The sequence below is a fragment of the Marmota marmota genome, unplaced genomic scaffold (genome assembly GCF_001458135.2).
Source record: "Marmota marmota marmota unplaced genomic scaffold, marMar, whole genome shotgun sequence".
NCBI lineage: Eukaryota > Metazoa > Chordata > Mammalia > Rodentia > Sciuridae > Marmota > Marmota marmota.
In genome coordinates, this window is record NW_026006469.1 from 72106 (window position 1) to 88447 (window position 16342).

General features: G+C 31.5%; 2 pseudogenes; one reads left to right on the top strand and one right to left on the bottom strand.

Annotated features, from left to right (window-relative positions):
* Nucleotides 1–1858: 1858 nt before the first annotated feature.
* Nucleotides 1859–2362, bottom strand: LOC107133538 (annotated as a pseudogene).
* A 1-nt stretch (nt 2363) lies between these two features.
* Nucleotides 2364–14309, top strand: LOC107133535 (annotated as a pseudogene).
* Nucleotides 14310–16342: the final 2033 nt, after the last annotated feature.

Genomic DNA, 16342 nt, shown 5'->3' on the forward strand with positions numbered 1-16342 from the left:
TTCATAGGTCTACCTCATTTCAGCAACCTCATGTAACATGACTACTTTGAAATTCCACTTAAATTGTGATATCACACAGCTAGAGAGGCCTCAAAGAACAGCACATATTTTAATTCCATTGCTGTTATATACTTGGGAATTTAGTTTCTTAGTATAAACTATATTATGAGAAATTGATTTGAATGTCAAGAGAAGCAATTTTAATTAGATATTAGAATGTAATACTTCTCCCTTATGTTAGTTTGATATAGTTTTCCATCAGTATAACAACATATTGTCATATATGTATATGACAATAGGGTATGCACATATTTAATATGTGCATTATTAGCAAAGAGCTTTTGACTAATAAAAAGGAAAATTAACTAGTGGTGGATAATTGAGTGTGAATTGCCTAGCTAAGATCATGAAATGTTTGTTTCTATATACTACATAATAAAGTAATTAGCCCTGTCATCTCTGCTTCTACAGTATTTAAAATTAAATACAGATTTTTATGAGGACAAAGAATATCATGTTATAATCTATATAAAAATTATAGTTACTTCATATAAATTTGTGTAATCTTAGGAATATTCATCCCTATTATAAGTTGTACAATCTGTCATTATACTACCAAAAGCTAGGCCCTTGCCCTGATGCCAATCCAATAGTAAGGACATGGTTTTGATAAAAAGGAAAAAGAAGTGTTTTTAGTTTTGCTAACAAAGGAGAAACACATGGGACTCCTGTCCCAGAGTCTATGATCCTACCCATGTGGTTGGGGGAAAGGGTTTTTAAAGAGATGATTCAAAGGCTAAATTCCAGGTGTTCTCTGTTGTAATTCACTTGTTAATTTGGAAAATGGTCATTTCTTAGATCTTCTGGTACCATCACCAAAGTCTGAATTACTTCATTCCTGTTCCTGTGGTAGGCAGGTGCTCAAGGACTGATAAACTCTGCCTAGAGTGGGGATAAAGGTATTCCTGTTTCCCCGGAGATTAAGGAGGGAAGATTGGGATGGGGAGATATTATGGAAGTGAAGAATGAAAGGAAGAGAAAGAAAGTTGTCCATTTAAAAAATAAGTGGCAGCAGAGCAACAAGGGCTATATATTCAAAGCACAAAATAGACCACTGTAACACTTAAAGAATTAAGCCATGCCCATTGGAAGCAAAATAAACACACGTATAGAATAAAGTCAATGTTTTTCTGGAAGATCATTGTGATTGAACTAAGTGAAAATTTAAATTTTATAATTTCTGTAGGAACATACAAAGGATTGAAATTCATGTTACTATAAGGTGCTCAGTGTTTCTCCTGGACTACTGGTATAATCAGAAAAATGATCTGGTGGTAGAGTTAGAAGTATACATTTAAACCATAAGAAAGATCTTTTGAGATCATCAAGCAATTTTGAAATTATTTCAGGAGCACCATTGAACTAATTTTTTCACAATTGATAGTTTTGTTCACTAAATTTACACATATGACTATATGCATTTCACACTGTACTAGCCAGAAGATATCAAATTTCTGAGAAGTGTCAAGAACCTGAATAAATTCAAGAACATGGGACAAACTCTTTCTGCATCCTGGTAAATTGCCGAGTGTGTTATTCTTTGTCAAAACAAGTGAATTAAATCATTTTGGTTAAATTTGTTTTTATTTTTATTTCCTTTTTTCCTTCAACATTTTATTCATGTTGTAGAGGGATTTCTTATTTGTTTACTTTTTCCTAATTGTTAAGAAGAGTGGTTGAGGAGTATAGAATCCATCACTACTTCAATGACACAAGTAAAATTCCAGATTTACATTTCCAGGTACCAAGAGTTCCCTCCAAACGCTACAATTACATAAGCCTTCGTTTCTATTTATTTCTACTGAACACAGCAATGTCCATTGGTATCTCTGAAGCGTAATCGCAACTTAGGTTGATATTTCTCCAAGTAAAGAACTGTTTGGAATGGAATGCTCCCCTTATTTTTTGTCTTATAAACTGAACTGCATCTTCATACTTTATTCCACATTCAATCAAAGCAAGTGCAACCAGCAAAGGTACCCTTCCCAATCCTGCAACACAATACACTGCAACACAGCAACCTGGCCCTCCAAGGAATTTGGTTTTTAACAGGTTCAGCCAATCATCTACTATCTGATTAGAGGGGTGGAGCTACATCATCAAATGGCCAATCTAGAATGTAGATTCCTTCTTTTTCAATTGGAGCTTTATCATATGTAGCATCACAAACTCAAACCAAAGTTGTTACTCCATACTTCTTAAGTTCCTCTGTGAACTTGTTGAGAGTTGCTTTGGTAGGGTTGTGAGTTAACAGAAAATGCATGTTCTCATGGGAGATCTCCACAGGGGCTGGACGGTTCATTATGGCGAATATAAAGTGTGAGCCTGTGTGTGAGTATGATGGGGAAAATTAAAAAAAAAAAAAATCAATAAATCTTGAAATGTTTCACAGCAGAAAAAATTTAAAAAGACATCTAAAATGCCTATTATAAATATTTTCTCTATTCAACTTGTTTATTCTTTATGAAGTTTTCCTCTTAAAGATAAGCAGAAGTATTTAGAATCCACACCAATCCAAATTCTGCTTGTGCTTCAATGTCTGCAGATGGATTCCTTCGGAGTCCAAAAAAATCCAACTACATACAAAACATAAGCAGCCTTTAATATATTTAGGCACTAGTGAAATATATTAAAAGTGTAGGTCATTTTCCACTTTTGTTTACTTGATGCTTAATTTTCTGGAGTCATTAAAAGAAATATGCTTTCGATTAAAAAAAAAAAAAGTCAACTATTTCGGAGGCCAGCTTCTATGTCCAGAGTCTTAAAGGCAATGTTATTTATGGCACAAGGCTGTGCTGAGCCTGGCAAAAGTTTGCCCTCACGCTTACAATCGCCATAAATGTGCAATGTATATTCCAAGGAAAAACGCTGGTGAACATTGGGGACTGGGCATTGAAGTCCAGCGGCTGCGGGAGCTGGGAGGTGCCTCTCTCCTCAAGTCTCCTCAGCAGTAGTGGTGGCAGCGGCAGCGAATACAGTCCCCCAGCCTGGGGGGCATCACCCAACCAGCCCTGTGGCTGCAGCACATACAGGAGTCCTTCTCACTGCTGCTGCTGTGGCGCTGCTGTGGCCGCTGCTGTGTCTCCTGCTGCTGCCCCTGCAGCCACTTAGAGAATCAGGACAGCAGCTTCAAAGTAAAACGTGTAATAAGAATTGTAATGCATTCTGCTGTCATTTTTATTTTTAAATCAAATTTTAAAAAAAGACATATGTGACCCCTTAGAGTCTTGCACTAATTCTATGAAAAGGACATGAATTGAGGCTGAGCAGGTGTAATTTCTACACACTCCCACACATCAAAAGAATGTTTTCATATTACCATTTTGCATCAAGTCAGGACAAATTGACTGGCTTTATAAATTTGTCACACGTGGATTACAGAGTCTTGTTTTGAACACAATCCATTCAAATACTTGTAGCATTGATTACTTCTTGACAAAATTCTCAACAGACTTTATTTCTGAATTTTAAAATTTTTATTAGTATTTTCATGTTACCATTGTTAATATAAAATCATCTTATATTTTTCCTCTGCTGGGTGTTCTCCTGTTTTTATCACAGGAACAAAATCCTGCTCTTTCACTAAATGTGCCTGCTTCTCCTGGCTATTGTCAAGATGGGGATTTCATTATTGGTGAACTCTTTTTCGCTGAGAGTGAATTTGGCTTTAAAGATAAATTTTATATGCTTGATAATGTTTATGAGTAAGTGTATCTGTTTTCCTAAGAGTATAATCACTCTAGAGTGGAGAATCATTTTTGTTTGTGTAAAGGTGCAGGACATGATGTTGAGAACTTTTAAAGTTTTATCCTTTGATATAATTGAATTGATTTTTTGACACTACTGTGGTTTATTGCCCTGTTTAATTTAGCAAAATATTATTTCTGAATTACATCCTATTATCTAAGGCAGGATAACTAAATTCTAATTTTAATGCCTGTCATTTCCTATTTATTTTATTCCCTGGCATTTTTTCAGTTTTACTGTGCATCAAAAAGCCCATATTTTAAATTCGACTGTAAATCATCAGACTGTTAAGTCTGATTTTTTTTAGGCACCAAATTTATAAATGTTTTCAGGATGGCATATTCATTTTTTTGGTTATCATGTGTATTCTTTTATGACTCATCTTTTTTAAAAAACAAAATTTATAAAATTGTCTTTTCACCCTTTACTTCTAGGGATCTTACTAAGCATTACTAGCACCTGCTGGCCATGGGTTTTGCTGTAGGAAAAAATCAACAAGGACTTGAATATGTTATTCAACATGTCTCTTGGATTCTATCTCTTCAATGTTGACTTTATTGAGAAAAAGGCCATGGAGACTTCTATGTCTTTACTTTCAGGAAACAGTCCTCCAGTTCCTAATTAAGACTGTAGATCTGAGAAGAGAAACAAGCTGGTGGCTGTGCAAGATACATTTCAACAGGGATATCAGCTCAGAGTTCCCAGGTACTTGGTCTCTACAATGTCCCCCAAGTAAATAAACAATTCTGGCTTTTGTGGTTAAATATAGAAATAAATGACAAAAATTTAATTTGTGCTTATAGAAAAGGTATGAGACTTCTTAACAATGTACTCTTTATTCCTTTTTTCTCTGAAATATGTCTTCACAAAGCAAAATTGTGTTTGTATAATAAAATTTTCTTTGAAAACATTAAAATGTAGAAAAGTATATACAAAATATGTAAACATAAAATTCATATGTAAAATAATGATAACCTATGATCTTACCAGCCAGAGAAAATAACAACTTTCTCTTTATTAGGGTTATCATCACAACTTTTTCCTATGAAATTTTAAAACATCATAAATATACTGGGTAGGCAGCATTTCTATTCACATGCCTTTTTAAAAATCTTTTCCATTGTGCAAATACTGGGAATATATTTTACTTATGAGCAATTACTTTTCTTTTATATCAATTTAAATTGCACCCTATAATTTCTTTCTACAAGGTATTTAACTGATTTACTATGTTCAGATCATTAGATTATTTTCAATTTTCCACTATTATAATTGTTTCAATTCATCAAATAGGTTTTAAAATCTTTACATTCATCAATAATAACTTCTTTTAAGTAGTTTTCTAATAATGGTAGTTCAGAGTCAAATGTATTCATATTTATAAAGGTTGTGACAGAATTAGAAGTTGTCATGAAAAAAAAATTTTTTTTCTCTACTAGCTATAGTGCATGATAATCCCAATTTACTTCTCTCTTAACATGCCTGGAGTAATTTTTACAATCTTGGTTGAAGGAATTATGTACTCTTTACTGTTTTAATTTTTATTCCTTGTGCTTTTGAGTTCATTTTTTTATTCCTTTATATTTTTAATCTGACCTTTGTTATATAATGGTAGAAATGTAAATTTTTTCTCTCATTGATTTTAACACTGCCCCTTTCCTAGAAATAAATTTAATGTTTCAAATTGTACTAAAGAATGACTTTTTTACATAAAATTTAAGTACATATGTTTATAATAGTAATTTAAATGTTGTTCAGTAAATTATTGGGAAAAATTAAACAAACCTAGACTTGTTTCCTTAGCCTCATGTGCTCATAATCATCCTTCAAAAAGCAAACAAAAAGTTAATATTATTATCTTATTTTATCTAATAAAATTACTTATTTTGTGCATCTATTAAATATTTTCTTAAGACTTTATCTTTAATTTATGCTTTCATGATTTTTCATTCTTCAAAAATGTTTAAAGCATTTATTGATTCACCCAGGTGGGTGACAGTCATTTAATTAACATTTGCCCTCAAAAATTATTATTTTGAAAGTATCTGTTAAAACCTGAAGTTTACCTGTTTGATGAGCAGGTGAATATAGGGATCTGGGCTTTGGGTTAATTTTTATGGTGGACATATTAATTTGGGAGATCATTTAAAAAATGTGTATTTGTTGAAAAAGGGAAAGATTCTAGGTGTGAGCAATGGGGTCTTCTGATACTATGAGTTTGAGGAGTTGTGGTAGATTCAGTAAAGTAGACTGATAAATTATGTTATAACCTAGAAATTAATTATGGTGAAAGGGAATTATAAAAAATAATTAAGAAGCATGTTTCAAGAAAAAGAATATGATCAAATGTTTTATACCAGGAGTTCATTAAGTAAAACAAGTCCTAAAGATTTGTCATTTGATTTAGAAATGAGGTAATCAGTGACTTAGTTTTTTAAAGATGGAGTGTGTCAGCATACCTGATAGAGCGGGAATAAGAGAAAAGTAAAGAAACAAATAGGAATGGCAATATAGACAACTCAATTGACAAGTTTCCTATAAAGTAAGAACATGGGAAGAGCTGGAGGGTACTGAACAATGAGATATTGTATATAAAGTAATGGGAAAACAGTAAGGACATTTTCTTCATATTGGCATAGTGGACTGTGCATTAGGTGTTTTACAAGAAGGCATAAGGACTCATAATTATATGCAGGTGTCTTTTTCTTTCTCTTGTGAATTTTAAAATACTTAACACATTATTCTTTAACCACCAAATTTGATTTCATATTTATGGTTTCAAGAAAAAAATTAGAGTGTTAACTTTTCATTCTTTTAGTGATCCAAAAAAGGGTAGAGCTCAGTATTGGAAATACTGGATTTGCAAATAACCTTTGCTGAGTTATAGTACTTTAAATGTTATCAGGAAATGAAAACTGTTGTGACTTTCTTTAGATATATAAAAAAAAAAATATAGGGGCTGGAGTTAGGGCTCAGCAGTAGAGCACTTGCCTCTAACATGCAATGCCCTGGGTTCTATCCTCAGCACCACACAAAATTACATACATATATACATAAAATGATATGTAAAATATAATATATAGTTTACTGATATTTCTTAGCAAACTTATTTTTGCATGGAAGAGGTAGAAAAAGTTAAATTATTTGTGAATATACATCAAAATTTTGTCTAAGTAGTAACATTCTATTCTATTTAGATCCTTCTATTCTGTTTAGATCATTTGACCACAGCCTCAGGGACAAAGCCCAGTTCCAGTGTCTTTACCATTTTTCCATGAACCCTACAGCTCTGTATCATAGAATTATTCAACTAAGTGTGCATTTTTGGTTGGATCTGGTTTGGCCTTGTAGTTGCAGATGACATCAGAGGAGAAATGTTCCTCAGGAACGTGACACAAGAGATGAGCAATAATGGACTGTGTGTTGCATTTACAGAAAAGACTGTTAAGGACACTAGTAATGACCAAATTTTTATGGAAAAATTCACACTTTCAAATCTCAATGTATTTGGAGATACACACCCTCTTCTTAGGTTTGTTCTCAAGATATATTACAATATTTCACTTGGAAATATCTGGGTAAACTTTCCAACATGGATATCACTATATGACCCTTTGGACAAAGTCAAAGTTACACATATTTTGGTGGAGCATTATCATTTTTCAGTACACATTGATGAGGTTCCTGGTTTTCCAGGTTTTCCAATAAATGTTCAGCCTGTAAAATTCCCCCATGACATCTTTATCCAGGATGTGTGATCTATACAATTTGAATGTCCATACTTGGATCAACATGGAATCAGAATATTGAGTAAATGTGAACAAAATGGTACCCTGAAAACTCGAGCTTTGCATGTTTGGGATATGAATACCTCACCCCAGAGTTACAATGTCTGTGGTGTTTTGCATGTCATTATCAGGGCTCTTCAAGAAGAAATGTAACTCAAGTTGGAGGAAGAATCACTTAATAATGGTTAAAGTGTGGCTCTTCATCCATGGGAGGTAGCAAAAGCTTATTCTAGTATTTTCCCAGGGTACTGGGTTTTAAATTGTCTTTTCTATTTCTTGATTGATTATGTTTTCACTAGTATATATTAGATAAGTACGCTTTTCATAAAATTTACTTTTGTTATATAGGGATTGAATCCAGGGATGGCTTATTGCTGAGCTACATCCCCAGCCATTTTTACATTTTGTATTGTGATAAGTTCCTCTCTAATTTGGCAAGACTGACATCAAACTTGCAAGCCTAATGGCCTCACCTCCAAATTTCTGGGATTCCAGGTGTATATCACAGTGCCCAAGTCTAAAAGAATTTTGTAAAAGCATAATACACTTAAGAACATCCCTTATTCCCTCCTTGGTAATTTAATATTTCCATTATGAAACAAATCATAATAATTATAAAAATATTTATGAGATTCTAAACATGTTCCAAGAATAATATTTAGACCTTTAATGGTTATATATTTATTTTCATTACACTTTTGTTATTTAGTAAGAACATTATATTTAATTCAGAATTGTAACAAATATGGACCACAAATGGGAATTTTAGGTATAATGTGACCCAAATGTCTCCCTTTACAGATTTTTGTTTTGTTAAATGCATCCTTAAAAAGATCAGCTGCTTATTTAAAATGAAATTGGACTAAATAATATAGCATGGTCTCAATAAAAGTATTCATATTTTATATATGCTCTTTCCATTAAATCCATTTCTCTCTCAATATATGGTCCTTTTTACTAAGCTATGCCAAATAGAATCAAATCATGACCAAAACATAGTCACTAGGTGTTATGTAATTTTTATCCTCAAGACAGTTTGACGTAAGATTTATTGATATAAACCTCAAATTGCTTCTGAATTATTTTCAGGAATTTCAATTATTTTACTGTGACAATTAAAAGACTAGTAGAAATATTACTATTTACTGAAAAGTATTTTTCAGTTGTTGTATACATTCTAAGTTATTCAAATATCTCATGCCCTATCCCTTTTCTGTTTTAAAAATTAGTAGTGCATTCCAGATTTTCCTTATTTTATAAAAGCATATAACATCTTCATTCTTGCTGTCCTGTCAATAAATTTTCAATGAGTCATTTTCCAAGAGAAAACTAATTTCAAAACTTGAAATTCTCACATATTTTCCTGTAAATAATTTATATCTGGGTACAAATAGGCAAGCATAGATAAATACCCATTTATTTCATCTTTAAGAAGCAATGATAACCTACTTTGTACTATACTAAATACTATCCCATAACAATATATAAAGAGATTTTTCATGTTCTTCATTATGGAATGCTAATTTGTACGATAGGAAGGGATGGTATTTTTTAAGCAATCATTCACATATTTGCCAAATATTCAACTTCTGTTTGTGTGTTAATTATCATTTGGATACCTACTTTTTGAATTGGTGACTATCTTTTATTCAACAACTGCAGCCACATCATTTATAGAATTTTTGAACGTAGACCTTTGTATATATGTACTGAGACTATTTTCTCCTCTGTGAGTTGACTTTTTATTTTCTAGTTTGGTTTACAAGTGTTCCTAACTGCAACCTAGTCCAATTTGTTATTGTTTATAGTTTATATGTTTGGTCATTTTGAGAAATCTGTTTTCATCAAAGTAGTGAAAGTATTCTCTAGTTTTCTCCTAAACATTTATTCCGTACTTTTTCACATTTAGATAAGTGGTATAATTGAAATTTATGCCTGCAATTTGAAATAGGAGAATCAAGATAATTCTTTTCTATTATGGTAATTCAACAGATTCAGCACAATTTATTGGAAAATGTATACTCTCTCAAATGTTTTGTATTTTTATTTTTAAATCAGAATTCTAAATAAAAATGATAAAGTAAACTTTAAATAATTTTGTGAAGAATTATGTGATTAAATTAATTTTTGTACTTCATGAATCAATATAGAAAAGTGAGGTAGAAGTTTAAAATATTATAACTACATTGAACATTTTACCAACTTAATTAAAACTAAACTCTGCACAAAATTAAAATTTAAAGACCTTGCAAACCAATTTTTAGTTAAAATTGCAAAAGAAACTTTCAGGAAAGGAATGATTTATAAGTTTGTTTTTTTTTTTTTTCACTTTAACCTAATCTAAACTGATAATTTATTTTCGTATTACTGGACTTTATCCATAAATGGAGAGGCATTCAAGGTCCTACATAATACAATTAGAGATTATTTATTTATATATTTGGGTAAAGAAAAATTAACAATTAGTGTGAAGTAAAAATTTTAACATACACTTCCAAAAATTGCCTCATTCAGATCACAAAATTTATGTTTCTATCCAGTATACTTGAAAGTCATTATTTCATTCATGTTTACTTTCATCTCTTTAAAAATAAAATTTTTATATCAAGATGGTAAAAACATAGTATGATATGCAATAGTCAATATTGTTGTAACTCTTGATATAAATTTGTGTAATCTGACATTTTCATGTACATAATAAATGACATAAACTACATTTAAAGTGTTAAAATGTGTCCAATAGAAGCAAAGTCTTTCACACATACATAGAATAATTGAGCATTTCATTGAACCATCATTTGAATTATGTTTAATAGTGGAAAGTGAAAATATGGATAATTTTCAGGCCTTTGAAGAAACATAGAAAGCAGAATTTGCATTTATGTTATTACAAGGTACTCAATATTTCTTGTGGGACAGCTCTAGTATCAGAAAGAGGATCTGAGAGCAGAATTAGACATATATACTTGAACTATTTAAAAGAACATTTGTGATCATCAAGCAATTTTTAAGTTATTTTAAGAGCACCTAGTGAATTAATTATGTCTCAATTGGTAGGTTTGTCTACTGAATTGACACATATGCCCATGTGTATTTCACACCTTAGTAATCAGAAAATATTCTATCTCTGAGAATTATCAAGAATATGCATACATGTAACATGGTATACACTCTTTTCACATCCTGATAAAATGCTGTATGTATTATCATTCGTCAATACTTTAACATGCAACCCTGGCAAACTTGGAAGTGAAATTGGATATTAAGTACTGGACATTTAGTACTGGGAATCTACAGATGCCTTTACTCAAACTTGGATCAGAATTAGCAGAGCCATTCTTCTGAGATCAGCAAGCACCTGGATTAGATGACAATTAGCAGAAATCAAGATGAACCAAAAATAAGGTGATCTTTTCTTAATGTTCCAAGCAAAATAAAAAGTGTGTAATTCTAAAAGGTTATTAAGTTCTTCATGGTAACAGATAAAATAGGATTTCCTGACAACAGGGTTGGATAGAGTTTGAGAATTGCCTTAATTTTATTTGAAGAAAATAAATGATATATTTCTTGCACATTTTAGCTTGTAGTTACAAATACACATGCATTGTATGAAAAGTCATAGACACAGGTTGTCATGTATAACAATTCCCTGATTCTTTATCCATGTAACAAATTAATTTGAAGTTTCATTGTTTGAGGAAACATTATAAAGAAGATGTTTGTACCTTATACTTAGGACATTAATATCCAGAATATAAAAAGAATGCAAAAAACTTACTACCAAAAACCAAATAACCCAATGTATACATGGGCAAATGATCCAAACAGACACTTCTTAAAGAAATACAAATGGCTGAAAAATACATTTAAAAAGTGTTTAACATCTCTAGGAATCAGGGCAATGAAAATCAAAACCACATTAAGATTTTATCTCTATGATTTTATCTCTATGATATGCAATAATTGATATTGTTGTAACTCTTGATATAAATTTGTATAACATATGTACATACAGAGTGACAATGATCATAAATATAAATAATAATTAATGTTGACAAGGTTGTGGGGAAAAGTTTACCCTCATAATTGTTGATGGAACTGAAACTTAGTGCAAATACTCTGGAGATTACTCAGAAAACTTGAAATGGAACTACCATATGATACAGCTATCCCACCCTTGGTATTTATCTGAAAGATCTAAAATTAGCATACTATATTGATGCAGCCAAATCAATGTTAGAGCAGCATCCTTCACAATAGTCAATCCATGAACCAACATAGGTACCCTTCAAAAGATGAATGGATAAAGAAAATTATATATATTCAATGGAAGATCACTTAGTGATAAAGAAGAATATCACTTAGTGATAAAGAAGAATGAAATTATTTCATTTGCTGGTACATGGATGGAACTGGAGACTATCATTTTGAGTGAAATAAGTCAATCCCAAGTAGTCAAAGATCAAATGCTTTCTCTTATATGAGGAAGAATCCAAAATAAGAGGATGAGTAGAATGAAAGAGAGAGAATGTATAAAATGGGGTAGGGGATATCATCAAAATAGAAACAAATACCAGTAGAGTAGACTAATGGGATTGATGGGGAGGAAGGAGGGATGGGAAATGGGAAGAACAGAGAAATGAATCTGACTGAACTTTCATATGTACATACATGAATATAGCACAGTGAATCCCAACATTTAGTGTATCTACATGATACTAATTAAAAAAAAAAAAAACTGTAGGGCTGGGGTCATGGCTCAAGTGGTAACACGCTCACCTAGCATGCGTCAGGCACTGGGTTCAATTCTCAGCACCATGTAAAAATTAAAAAATAAAGATGTTGTATAGACCTAAAACTAAAAAATGACAAATGGAGAATGCATGGAACAGATGGCCAGTTCTACTAAGTTTTGATAATCATCATAAAGAAGCCATTGTTCCTAAAATAAACTGATTTGTACCACTTCTTTGGGGAGTCATCAATAGCATAGAAATGTTAATACATTTCACTATTGTTAGTAAAAATTTGTGCTGTACACCTATATTGAAGGTGTAATTTTTTTCTAATTACAAGAGACATATCCCTATGGTCTTAAGAGTGAATTAAGTGAACATTTAATGTATAAACTTTATATTTCATTGTATTTGTTTTAATTTTTTTTCAAAGTATTTACCTCTACAGATCTTTTCATGTGAAGAGATTATGTGAGGAATAATACTAAATTTTCCCTGAAAACAAAAGAAAGTTTGAATAACAGAAAGCTCTATCACAAGTACAAAAGAGAAAATAAGTGGAAAACAATTTTCCATTTTAATAGAATACTAACCAAAGTTGCAGTTAAGTTTTTGAGAAGCACAATAAAATAAATTTTTCACCATAAGAATAATATACTTCTTTTTTTTACTTTCAGCATCATTCTTTACATAAGTGGTAAAGTAGTAACACAGAACTTGTAAAGTTACTATTAAAATAAAAATATGACTAAAAAGAAAGCACCACAGTTCCAAAAACTGTGTTTCACTGTTTTGTTTGATTCTATAATTAAAATTTAGAGCTTCAAATACATCCTCTCTTCATTTCTCATATAATCAATTATATTTTTCATATTGTATGCAGTTTTCTCTCCATATCATTTTCCAAAATATTGATCCTCACTCATTGTTCAATTCAACTCACTTTTTGAATTTTGTATAGATTCAAGTGTTTGGAGGATTTCTTCACTTGAAGAAAAGTATCAATTTATTCATGTATCATTTTAATATTGTGGACAACTGAATATAACTGTGCATTTCCTTCAGAAATTAAATAAGATTCTGCTCAAGAAGTATTTCTTTTATGCATATATTTATAAAATGATGAAAGAACATTAAAAAAATCACCGTATCTTTTTCAGATATGGAACAATGTGTCAAGCTCCTGGTGGCAGTATCCAAATAAACAGAGAAATCAGTGTCTCCTCAAGATTATGATTTTTTTTCCTCTGAAGACCATAGAGGTACTATTTTGGCCCATGTTCTTTAGATTATGTGTCCTCACTTCTCTGAGTTTAGGACTATTTACCAATATTGAGATGCTCCTATCATCAGAATAAATAACAGAAACCTCAGTTACCTCCTCCTGCTTTTTGTAATGCTCTGCTTCTTTTGCTCTCTCCTGTTTATTGGTCAGCCTAGCCAAGTCACTTATATCCTGAGACAAACATTCTTTGGAGTTGTATTTTCTGTAGCTTTTTCTCATATTTTGGCAAAGACCTTCATCGTGGTTATTGTGTTCAAAGCTGTCACCCCATGAAGCAAATTTTAAATGTGAATAGTGACCTGATTCTCTAATGCCATAGTCTTCAATGGCTCAGTCATTGAATTGTGAATCTGTATAATCTGACTGGCCAATTCTACCCCTTTTCCCTGACATGGACTCCAAATAGGAGTTTGGCAAAACCAGCCCTAAGTATAATGAGGGATTCTTCTACTGTATTCTGGGTTACTTGGGGTTTATGGAACTTCTAACTTCTTTATTACTTTTCTAGCCAGGAGACTACCAGGCAGTTTCAATGTAGCAAAACTGGTCACATTCAGCATGCTGGTCTTCTGTAATGTGGATATTTGTTTCATACCCTCCTACCCAAGAACCAAAGGCAAAACAATGGTGACTTTGGAAACTTTTTTAAGTCTTGGCTTAGAGTGCCAGTTTATGTCTTCTCAAGTGCTATGAGATCCTAGATAGAACATGTAACAAATAAAGGAAAAATTACTTGAATATAATTGTTCCACAAGGCAAAAAACATATTCAAATGACATTATTGATATTAAATGAACTCTCAAATGTAAAAAAAAATAATAATAATAATTGTGTTTGTGGCATGAAATGGATGCATTTTATTTAAAAATGATAGAAACTCTTTAATCACATGTCCTTGTCACATTGGAGGCATCAACATATTGTGAACAAATCTCTGGGTTCAGATAAAAAAAATATTTAAATTCAACACCCTAAGGACTGACTGCAATGTCTCTGCTAAACATGTCCTTGAATCACAGTTTATTTTTCATATTTAAAAACAAGTGTCAGGTCTAAAAGCTGATTAGAATGAGAATTAAATAAGATGCTTCTTGTGAAAACTGAATGGGTGCTGATTGTGCTTACACTGTGTTCACTTTATTCTAGCTGTAACCTTCTCACTTATAATAAAAATTAGGTGTTAAGGAATTGTAAGTTCTGGTAGCAAAATGCTAGTGTCTGGCTGCTTCTCACTCTTTTTTCCCCTTTGCATAAAAACAAAACAATGTGCATTTGGAGTTTTGGGCCATTTAAATAGTGTTTTGTACTCTTTCATATGCTTAGGTGAAATATCAGGGATAAAAGTTTATTACCTGAGAGAAACAGAAGGAGTATCTCTGGGAAATCACAGTGCTTTATCACTGAGGACCTCAAACACTTTAAGGGAAAAAACTGATGTACTGAGAAAGAGGAACCATCCTTTTTGAGAAAATATTTCCTTAATATAGTTAGAACATTTGAATATTTACCCCTTCACCTCTTACCCTAGCTTTACCTGATATCCTTTAAAACTTATTAAATTATATTTTCAAACAGTGAAATGTGTCAGTATACAGAAGCAGTTCAAGAGATGAAGCTTAAAATAGTGAGTATAATTAAAAAGACTTGTAGAATAGTACAATAATTTTCCCTGAGACCTACTTTTTTTAGGTATTTTGTCTTTCACCTTTCCTTAACCGATTTCTAATTAAGATTAAGATTAGTTAAGATATGAGTTTCTTGAACTGATTTTCTTCTATAAAATTAGTAGAAAAAGGCAGAAATGTTTTGTTACAATGTGCTTTGATATGAGTAACCTGGATTTTGTTCAGTGTTTATTAATTGATGACAATGTGAATAATTGTGATATAGAAACTGTGTTGGAAAGTGTTGGCAACTATATTATTCATTCATTCTTGAGAACTTACCACTCAAGCAGGGAGAGAAGCTTGGTTTCAAAACACCTGAAGGAAGAACACCACAAGTGTTCTTCAATGAAACAACTCTACATTAGATTTGGATATTATAACACTGGAGATTTGCACATTAAAATGTGTGATATTGACATAGAAATAGAATTCTTCAGAAATACTTCAAAAAACTTGACTTTTTAATGAAAAATTATTCATATGATTGGCTATTCATCAAATAAATATGTCTAACCAAATGTTCACTAGTTGAACTTTATCATAATTGGGCAGCTGTGTGACAATTGATGTATGGTTGATGCAGAATAGCCCACTTTTTAACAGTCCCTTAAAAATCATCTAAATGTATTTTTTATTATTTATTATAACTAAAGTTATAAATAATGTCCATGTACTATTTTTTTTCATATTTTCTTGATACTTTATAGTTTTGCATAATGGTGGAATTTGTTGATACATATTTGTATACGCACACAGTATAACAAAATAATTAAGCCAATAAGAATTTTCATTATATAAACGCCTTGTCTGACAACCTTTCTTTAAGAAACACCAGTATAGTTTAAGTGCCCCATTTACCCTTTCCCAAGCACACTCTGTTTTCTATAGTTCTTTGAACAGAAGATTTATTCTAAACATTGTGTTAATAATTTTCTTGCCCTGTTTTTAAAATAATTTTCCATCCCCAAATAGTAAAGCACTGAATTTTGCCTGTTCTTCAATTGCATATAAAATATTATACACTATGTATTCTTTTGTGATTTGCTCTATTTTCTACTT